At 44.8% G+C, this 10635-nt stretch overlaps 2 non-coding genes across 2 annotated transcripts; one reads left to right on the forward strand and one right to left on the reverse strand.

Moving 5' to 3' along the window:
• Positions 1 to 1006: 1006 nt before the first annotated feature.
• Positions 1007 to 1079, forward strand: trnav-uac (transfer RNA valine (anticodon UAC)). The gene has a single exon. It is a non-coding gene; the product is annotated as a tRNA-Val (tRNA).
• Positions 1080 to 3324: 2245 nt separating this feature from the next.
• On the reverse strand, positions 3325 to 3396 carry trnaw-cca (transfer RNA tryptophan (anticodon CCA)). The gene has a single exon. It is a non-coding gene; the product is annotated as a tRNA-Trp (tRNA).
• Between the last annotated feature and the right edge of the window lie 7239 nt (positions 3397 to 10635).

A 10635-nucleotide genomic window follows, 5' to 3' on the forward strand; every position in this document is an offset into this window, starting at 1 on the left:
TCTGTCGAAGAAACACTCTGTCTTCACGTGTGGACAACTTTGAGCAATGTGTTGTCCCAGGCACCTACAGCATGACTTCGACGCTCTGGTAGAATTTCCAGGTTCTGAGGCTTTTGGCTCCCTTGTTATACCTTCAAATGCTCTGATAATGACTCCACGAGACAATGTGTCGTTCTTTAACTGTAGTGACCTGAGTCCTTTATTGATAACCACAGAGTGAGAATCACACCTTGTGGCCTGCCTTTTATACTAGGCCAGGCACACCTGTGCAGGTAAGCTACAAGTCTCCCACTGCAGTGCCCTCTGGTGCCACACCTTGTAATAGTACAAGCAGTAACCATGTCGAACACATGACAGGTGTCACTGTGGAACCGTTTCTCTCACTCAAAGTTCGACGCACTACCTTGGGCGCCACGAGGTCTAGGTTGGTAGCCATTGACATTCAGGTTCATATATAAATATATATAAATATATCGACATACACCGTAACTGTTCCCTGGTGGTCGAGGGGTTAAGATCCGGTGTACTAACCTGGTTCGACATGTATCGTAACTGTTCCCTGGTGGTCGAGGGGTTGAGACCCAGCGCACTAACCTGGTTTAAATCCTCGATTAATTTATCGCAGAAAAATAATTGAGTCCGTGAAACGCTTAATAATTGCTGTAATCACCATGAATACCAATACTCTCTGTGATAGACCGAGATTACAGACTATCTGGCTTCTCCTGCACTTTTCCGGGCACGTGTTTGGGGTTTAATTTTTTAAACTGGGTGAGTTCGCTGATCGCGGGGAGACGGTAGGAGCCTCTTAGGCCGCACTGTGAGGATGTGGAAATGAACACGGTGGCTGGGTGATCCGTGACATTTCTGTAAAGTGCAGCGGAGGAGAAGGATTGAGAGCTTTCATGGTGGGGCAGAATTTGTTTCAGGAGAGCCAACACATTCCCGATCTGCACAGAGGGAGCTCACTGGTCAGCTCCACGCTGTGGAGTCCGTTGTACAAGAGGTTTCTGTAGTGTAGTGGTTATCACGTTTGCTTTACACGCGAAAGGTCCCTGGTTCAATCCCAGGCAGAAACATTATGTTTAAACTTGCTGTGGATGAACAATCAGAGGCGAGTTTCGTCTCCCTGCAAATGCTGCCTGACCTGCTGAGATTTCCAGCATTTGCTGTTTTTATTTGCTATTTATTCTCCTGGCAAAAGGGCTCCCTTATTCATTAATTGCTCTTTATTTCACCAATAAATAGATAACTTCGAGTGAGAGAAAACGGTTCCACCGGGGACCTTTTGCGTGTGAGGCCAACGTGATATCCGCTACACTGCAGCACATCAAAGGGCGAGAAACCACTGAATATAAAGGATGAGCTGACAAATATCAGGGGCAGTGCAGTCTGGTCAATGTCAAATCCTCCTTTCTTATTCAGCAGTGGCATGAACGGGAGTCAGGCGCCACAAAGTTTAATTAAAGACACAAATACAAGTAACACTTGCAAATCTTTTCAGTGTAAAATTCTTTCACTTTATTTGAAATGCTGCTGCGTTGAATCTGAAAATACACACGGTGGGATTTTATCTTCACTACTGATTGTATTTTGTGTGCACGGTAGGAATAATCGGTGCTGATAAATTTGATAAAAGTTGCCCCAGATTCGTGGTGTCATCGGCAATGAACACTTTCAACCAGAAAGCTAAAATACAGTGCGTAAAATGTGTTAACATGCATAAGAACATAAGATCATGAGAAATAGGAGCAGGAGTGGGCCATACGGCCCCTCGAGCCTGCTCCACCATTTAATACAATCATGGCTGATCTGATAATGGACTCAGGTCCACTTCCCTGCCCGCACCCCAAAGCACAGGTCAAATGATTGAAGCATGGAGTGTCCCTGAGTTAGCATTTGTTTGATTGTGTAAAGAAGGTGAGGGGTTAATTAATGATGGTTTCCCGTGAAAGCAAGAGAAAGGTTTTCGAACAAACCATCCGGTGACTGTCAGCTGAGCGCTGCTTTTGATACGTGTTGGGAATGGGCGGGGATTTTAAAGCCCCTTGTATTGCAGAACCTTCATATAGACGAACATCTCCAGCTCACTGTGTAGGCCTCGTGGTGCAACGGTAGTGTGCCTGACTCCAGATCCAAAGGTTGTGTGTTCAAAACATGTTGGGGTATTGCTCTTTTGGATATTGTTCTTCCAGAATTAATATTTCCTTTGCTGTTTGGCAATAACCAGACCCTTGCTCCAAGGTCTGTCTCACTGTTTCCCCGGTGTCAGGCAGAGATACGCCTGCTGCCCTCATTTATTTCATGTGACTGGACACAAAAGTTCAAAATCAACCTGCAGGTGGCCACACACAGCGCTGAATAGGCAGGATGGCCGGGCGGTCGAAGGTGCTGTGTTCAGGTCACTGTCTCCTCTACACGTGTGTTCAGCTTGAATTCCAATTCTAACAATTATTATCATTAAACGGAACACATTTGTTTAACACCACGGCCAACTCCCTCAAAGTGGGATTCAGCAGTTCAGCTGCTCGCTTAACATTTCCGTCGGACCTCGTCCTGGAGTTTGTTGAAGAGAGTCAGTGCAGAAGATTCAACCTTTCACCTTATTCCTGAGCAGCACCTTCTTTCCTGAGGCCAGAAAGTCTCAAGCCGTACATTCCTGATCCTAACCACTCGCTGCTAAATGGCCAGCTCCTGTTCCGATGTGCAATGTCTGGGAAACACGAGATCAATTCCTACCACACTCACTGCCTTCCTAAATGCAGCACCTTCATTCTATTCTCGTAAAACCAGCTCCTGAAGTATCGGCCAGCTGTGTAGGTTAAAGATCTGGTTATGTTCCTGGCATTGTGTCAATTGCAGTGTTTCAGTAGTGTAGTGGTTATCACATTCGTTTAACACGTGAAAACTCCCCGCATCGCAACCCCGCGTAACCATTTTGAACATTGATCAATTAAAGATTAGAGAAAATGAAATAATTAACATGAATGGTTCAATATTTACAAAGTTGGTGTTTGTTTATGCTTAATGATTAAAAATAATAAAAACCAGAAGTGGGATTTGGACCCTTGTCTTAAAGATAGATTTTGAACTGAACACAGCATCTTCGACCGCTCGGCCATCCTGACTACTCATTGCTGCATGTGGCCACCTGCAGATTGATTTTGAAATTTTGTGTCCTGTCACATGAAATAATTGAGGGCAGCAGGCGTATCTCTGCCTGACACCGGGGAAACAGTGAGACAGACCTTGGAGCAAGGGTCTGTTTATTTTCAAACAGCAAATGAAATAATAATTCTGGAAGAACAATATCCAAAACAACAGTGACCACGACGTGATTTGAACACGCAACCTTCTGATCTGGAGTCAGACGCGCTACCGTTGCGCCACGAGGCCTACACAGTGAGCTGGAGATGTTCGTCTATATGAAGGTTCTGCAATACAAGGGGCTTTAAAATTAACGCCCATTCCCACCAGGTATCGCAAGCAGCGCTCACCGGACAGTCACCGTATGGTTTTTTTCTTAACCTTTTGTCTTGCTTTCATGGGAAAGCATCATGAATTAACCCCTCACCTTCTTTTGCACAATCAAACAAATGCTAACTCAGGGACACTCCATACTTCAATCATTTGTCCTGTGTTTTGTGCAATGTATAGAATGACTCGACAGACTTGTTACTGAAACTCACTCTACTGTAAACCTGGTTCAACTTTACTTATTCCCAAAGTGCCCACGTGACATAGTACTCGCTCTTATATACCAGGGCCCGCGCACACGCGCGTACAGCCCGATGACCTTCGACAGTGGCGCCCCCTGGCGTCTAGTGACCCCAAGCATCAATACATGACACTTTGCATGTGACTATTAAACCATATCCCATTTTACTCACTGTATTTTAATGGGCGGGGAATTTAAAGTCCCTTGTATTGCAGAACCTCCATATAGACAAACATCCCTTAACTACTGTGAAAACCTCGTAGCTTAACGGTAGTGCGTCTGATTCGAGATCAAAGGACTGCTTGTTCAAATCATGTCGGGGTCACTGTTCTTCTAGAATTGTTGTTTCACAATAACCAGACCCTTGCTGCAATGTCTATCTCACTGTTTCGTAGTGGTAAGGTTGGGGACAGCATCAAACAAGAAATAAGGGATGTGTGCAGTGGTGGTACAGCAGTTATCATGTGTGACTTTAATCTACATATTCTTTGGGTAAACCACATGGTCGTAATGTGGTGGAGGAGGATTTCCTGGAGTGTATTTGGGATGGGTTTCTCGACCAATATGTTGAGGTACCAATAAGAGAGCTGGCCATCCTATACTGGGTGATGTGTAATGAGAAGCGACTAATTAGCAATCTTGTTGTGCGGGGCTCCTGAGGGAAATGTAACATAATATGGTAGAATTCTTCATTAAGATGGAGAGTGTCACAGTTAATTCAGAAACTAGGGTCCTGAACTGAAGGAAAGGGAACTTTGACGGTCTGAGGTGTGAATTTGGCAATTCTAGAATAGACTGGCCAAGGATACTAAAAGAGTTGACAGTGGATAGGCAATGGTAAACATTTAAAGATCACACGGGTGAACTTCAGCAATTGTACATTCCTGTCTGGACTAAAAATAGAACGGAGAACGTTGCTCAACCGTGATTAACAAGGGAAATTAAGGAAAGTGTTAAAACCAAGGAAGAGGCACAAAAATTGGCCAGAAAAAGCAGCAAACCTGAGGACTGGGAGTAATTTAGAATTCAACAGGGGAGGACTAAGGTTTTTATTAGGAGGGGAAGCTTGCTTGGAACATAAAAGCTTCTGTAAATATGTGAAGAGAAAAAGATGAGTGAAGACAAACGTAGGTCCCTTGCAGTCGGATTCAGGTGAATTTATAATGGGTAACAAAGAAATGGCAGACCAATAGAACAAATAATTCGGTTCTGTCTTCACGAAGGAAGACACGAATAATGTTCCGAATGTACTTGGGGACCGAGGGTCGAGTGAGAAGGAGGAACTGAAGGATATCCTTATTAGGCGGGAAATTGTGTTAGGCAAATTGATGGGATTGAAGGCTGATAAATCACCAGGGCCTGATAGTCTGCGTCCCAGAGTATTTAAGGAAGTGGCCCGAGAAATAGTGGATGCATTGGTGGTCATTTTCCAATATTCTATTGACTCGGGATCAGTTCCTATGGACTGGAGGGTAGCTAATGTAACACCACTTTTTAAAAAAGGAGGGAGAGAGAAAACGGGTAATTATAGACCAGTTAGCCTGACATCAGCAGTGGGGAAAATGTTGGAATCAATTATTAAAGATGAAACAGCAGGGCATTTGGAAAGCAGTGACAGGATCAGTCCAAGTCAGCATGGATTTATGAAAGGGAAATCATGCTTGACAAATCATCTGGAATTTTTGAGGATGTAACTAGCAGAGTAAACTAGGGAGAACCAGTGGATGTGGTGTATTTGGACTTTCAGAAGGCTTTTGACAAGGTCCCACACAAGAGATTGGTGTGCAAAGTCAAATCACATGGTATTGGGGGTAATGTACTGACGTGAATAGAGAACTGGTTGGCAGACAGGAAGCAGAGAGTCGGGATAAACGGGTCCTTTTCAGAATGGCAGGCAGTGACTTGTGGAGTGCCGCAGCGCTCAGTGCTAGGACTCCAGCTCATTACAATATAAATCAATCATTTGGATGAAGGACTTGTGTGTAATATCTCCAAGTTTGCAGAAGACACTAAACTGGGTGGCGGTGGGAGCTGTGAGGAGGACGCTAAGAGGCTGTAGGGTGACTTGGACAGGTTAGGTGAGTAGGCAAATGCATGGCAGATGCAGAATAATGTGGATAAATGTGAGGTTATCCATTTTGGGGGCAAAAACACTGGGGCAGAATATTATCTGAATGGCGGCAGATTAGGAAAAGGGGAGGTGCAACGAGACCTGCGTGTCATGGGTCATCAGTCATTGAAGGTTGGCATACAGTTGCAACAGGCAGTGAAGAAGGCAAATGGTATGTTGGCCTTCATAGCTCGGGTCTTTGAGTATAGGAGCAGGGAGTTCTTACTGCAGCTGTACAGGGTCTTCGTGAGGTCTCACCTGGAATATTGTGTTCCGTTTTGGTCTTCTAATCTGAGGAAGGACATTATTGCTGTTGAGGGAGTGCAGGGAAGGTTCACCAGACTGATTCCCGGGATGGCTGGACTGTCATATGAGGAGAAACTGGATCAACTGGGCCTTTATTCACTGGAGTTTAGAACGATGAGAGGGTATCTCATGGAAATGCATAAGATTCTGACGGGAATAGAGAGGGTAGATGCGGGTAGATTGTTCCCGATGTTGGGGAAGTCCAGAACCAGGGGACATAGTCTTAGGATAAGCGGTAGGCCAATTAAGAAGGAGATGCGGAGAAACCTCTTCACTCAGAGAGTTGTTAACCTGTGGAATTCCATGCAGAGGTGTATGGGGAACTTTGGCTGATATTTGGCCGGACCCCAGCACACAAATATCACCATTTGATGTTTTGCTAAATGTCTTGGTTCCTGCAACAAGGTGGCCGCACATGCGCCATGAACAGTCCAAGATGGCGGCCTGTGACCCCGCTGACCCGGGCCTGTCACCACGGGGCCATCCCAGGGCCTGTGGCCTGTGATTGGGGCCTGGGACCTAAAGCAGGTGTTTATGAGGCTCACCAGCCCACTTACGGCTCCAATTCCTGCCCCGCACCGAAAACCGACCGTCTCCTGTCCAATATCATCTGGGCTCCACCAATGTAACAAACAGGGTGGATCAAGGGGAACCAGTGGATGTGGTGTATTTGGACTTCCAGAAGGCATTGACAATGTGCCACATAAAAGGTTACCACACAATTTAAAAATAAACATGGGTTTGGGGGTAATATATTAGCATGGATAGAGGATTGGCTAACTAACAGAAAACAGAGAGTCGGGATAAATGGTTCATTCTCGGGTTGGAAATCAGTAACTAGTCGGGTGCCACAGGGATCAGTGCTGGGACGCCAACTATTTACAATCTACATTAACGACTTGGAAGAAAGGACCGAGTGTAATGTAGCCAACTTGTTGGGGTGGAAACTATGTTAAAGAACATGACTCAGACACCCATCTGCTCAAGTGGAAAACACCCAAGTTTATTATATGTATACAGAGACTCGGCCGAGTTGGAGATCAGTCTAAAAGCTCCGCAGTCTCTTGCCCCCGAACTCGCCCGGCCTTTCCATATTTAATCTCACAACCCACAAGCACGTGCTTCATTGTGGTTACAATGGAAGAAGAAAAACCTTTCACAGTAAAGTACATGGGACCCTGAGTTCAGCGTTTAGGTCATTCGGTTCCTCCTTATCAGAGAAAAAACATGCATACATCTGTTTGCACTACAACCATACTTTGTCCAACGTCTTCTTTCCACATGACTCAGAATCAGCAGACTTTATTTGACCATTTTAACATCGCCAGAATGCATAAAGCGGAGTTTCTAAAAATTCCCACTACACTGATGATACAAAAATGGGAGGAAAAGCAATGTGTGAGGAGGTCACAAAAAATCTGCAAAAGGACATAGGAAGGCTAAGTGAGTGGGCATAAATTTGGCAGATCGAGTAAAATGTGGGAAAGTGTTAGGTCATGCACTTTGGCAGAACAAAAAATCAAAGAGCAAATTATTATTTAAATGGAGAAAAATTGCAAAGTGCTACAGTACAGTGGGACCTGGGGGTACTTGTGCACGAAACAAAAGTTTAGTACGTAGGTACAGCAATTGAACAGAAAATCCAATGGAATCTTGGTCTCTATTGCAAAGGGGATAGAGTATAAAAGCAGGGAAGTCTTGCCACAGTCATACAGGGTATTAGTGTGGCCACACTTAGACTACTGCGTGCAGTTTTGATTTCCACATTTATGAAAGGATATACTGGCTTTGGAGCCAGTTCAGAGAAGGTTCCTAAGTTGATTCCGGAGATGAGGTGTTGAATTATGAGGAACGTTTGAGGAGCTTGGGCCTCCACTCATTGTAATTCAGAAGAATGAGAGGTGATCTTATCGAAACGTATAAGGTTTTGAAGCAGCTTGACAAGGTCGATGCAGAGAGGATGTTTCCACTGATAGGGGAGACTAGAACTAGGGAGCATAATCTCAGAATAAGGGACCTCCCATTTAAAACTGAGATGAGGAAAACTTTCTTCTCCCAGAGCATTGTAAATCTGTGGAATTCACTGCCTCAGAGAGCTGTGGAAGCTGGGTCATTGAATAACTTTAAGAGATTGACAGTTTCTTAACCGATAATGGATTAAAGGGTTATGGGGAGTGGGCAGGGAGGTGGACCCGAGTCCTATTAAGCCATGATCCTATTAAATGGCGGAGCAGGCTCGATGGGCCGTGTGGCCTACTCGAGCTCCTATTTCTCATCTTCTTATGTTACCCTCCCCTTCAGTGCTGACTCTGGCTGGATTCAGTTCCGCTCACTGGTTCCCCTCTCCTCCTCTGAAGGTGCTGACTCTGTCTGGGTTCAGTTCTACACTCACTGGTTCCCTTCCCCTGAAGGTGCTGACTCTGTCTGGGTTCACTTCTACACTCACTGGTTCCCCTCCCCTGAAGGAGGGAGATATACACCGTATCTAACCAGTGTTGTACCTGCCCTTGGAATGTCTGGTGGACAGTGTTGAGGACGATTTACTCGGTATCTAAGCAAGGCAAGAAAATCCTTCCTTAGATAAGGAGACCAAAACTCTGCACAGTACTCCAATGTGGTCTCACCAAGGCCCTGTACAATTGTAGAGTGAGATTTTAGAGGATTACCCTTTATCTAAATTAAGCTGTACCCGGCCCGAGGAGTGTTTATTTGGAAAGTGTAGAAGGAGCTTTACTTCGTATCTCACCAATGCACTACGTGCCCTGGGAGTGTTTGATGCGACTGGGTAGAGGGAGCTTTACTCTATTTAATGCGTGCTGTACCTGCCCTGGCTGTGTTTGATGGTACAATGCAGTTGGAGCTTTACTTTGTATCTGAGTCAAGATAAATTGGGTCATTTTGCCATTGGCAAACTAGCTCCAGCATTGTCATAGGCGTCGGTGCTCAGTCCTCAATCTATATTAATGACTTGGATGAAGGGACCGAGTGCAATCTCGAAACGTTTGCTGATGATACAAAGATGGGTGGGAAAGAAACTTGTGAAGAGGACACAAAAATCTGTAAAGGGATACAGACATGCTAAGTGAGTGGGCAAAAAATTCGGCAGATGGAGTATAATGTGGGAAAATGTGAGGTTATCCACTGGGGCAGAAAAAATAAAAAACAAATTATAATTTAAATGGATAAAAATTGCAAAGTGCTGCAATACAGTCGCAACTTGGGGTCTTTGTGCATGAAACACAAAAAGTTACTATGCAGGTACAGCAAGTAATCAGGAAAGCAAATGGAATCTTGGCCTTTATTGCAAGGTGGATAAAGTATAAAAGCAGTTAAGTCCTGCTACAACTGTACAGAATATTCGTGAGGGCACGCCTAGAGTACTGCATACAGTTTTGGTCTCTGTATTTAAGGAAGAATGTATTGGTTTGGAGGCTGTTCAGAGAAGGTTCACTAGGTTGATTCCAGAGATGAGGGGGCTGACTTATGAAGATAGGTTGAGTAGGTTGGGTCTATACGCATTGGAGTTCAGAACAATGAGAGGTGATCTTATCAAAACATATAAGATAATGAAGGGGCTCGACAAGGTGAATGCAGAGAGGATATTTGCAACTATAGGGAAAACTAAAACTAGGGGTCATAGTCTCAGAATAAGAGGCAGCCCATTTAAAACTGAGATTAGATGGAACTTCTTCTTTGAGGGTTGTAAATCTATGGAATGTCTGCCCCAGAGAGCTGTGGAGGTTGGGCCATTGAATATATTAAAGGAGGAGATCGACAGATTTTTGAGCAATAAGGGAATAAAGTGTCATGGGGAGCGGGCAGGGAAGTGGAGCTGAGCACAAGATCAGATCAGCCATGATCTTATTAAATGGTGGAACAGGCTCGAGGGGCCAAGTGCCTATTCCTGCTCCTATATCTTATATTATGATCTACCCTGTGCTGTACCTGCCCTGGGATTGTTTGTTGGGATAGTGTAGAAAGAGCTTTACTCTGTATCTAACACGTGCTACCTGCCCGAGGATTATTTGTTGGGACAATGCAGAGGGAGAGATTACTCTGTATTTATCTGGTGCTGTACTTGCCCTGGGAGTGTTTGATGGGACTGTGTAGATGGAGCATTATGCTGTATCTAACCAATGCTGTATCTACCCTGCAATGCTTTGGATAGTGTCGAGGGAGAAATACTCCATACCTAACCAGTGTTGTACATGCCCTTGGAATGCCTGGTGGGACAGTGTTGAGGGAGTTTTATGCTGTATCTAATGCATGCGGTAACTGCCCTGGCCATGTCCGATGGAACAGTATAGAGGGAGATTTACTCAATATTTAAAGCATGTTGTACCTGTTCTGGGAGTGTTTGATGCGGCAGAGTAGAGGGAGCTTTACTCTGTATCGATCCCGTGCTGCAGTTGCCTTGGGAGTGTTTGATGCGACAATGCAGAGGGAGTTTTATTCTATATCTGCCCTGGGAGTGTTTTATGGGTCAGTGTAGAGGGAACTT

Source organism: Pristiophorus japonicus, unplaced genomic scaffold, assembly GCF_044704955.1.
Source record: "Pristiophorus japonicus isolate sPriJap1 unplaced genomic scaffold, sPriJap1.hap1 HAP1_SCAFFOLD_29, whole genome shotgun sequence".
Lineage (NCBI taxonomy): Eukaryota > Metazoa > Chordata > Chondrichthyes > Pristiophoridae > Pristiophorus > Pristiophorus japonicus.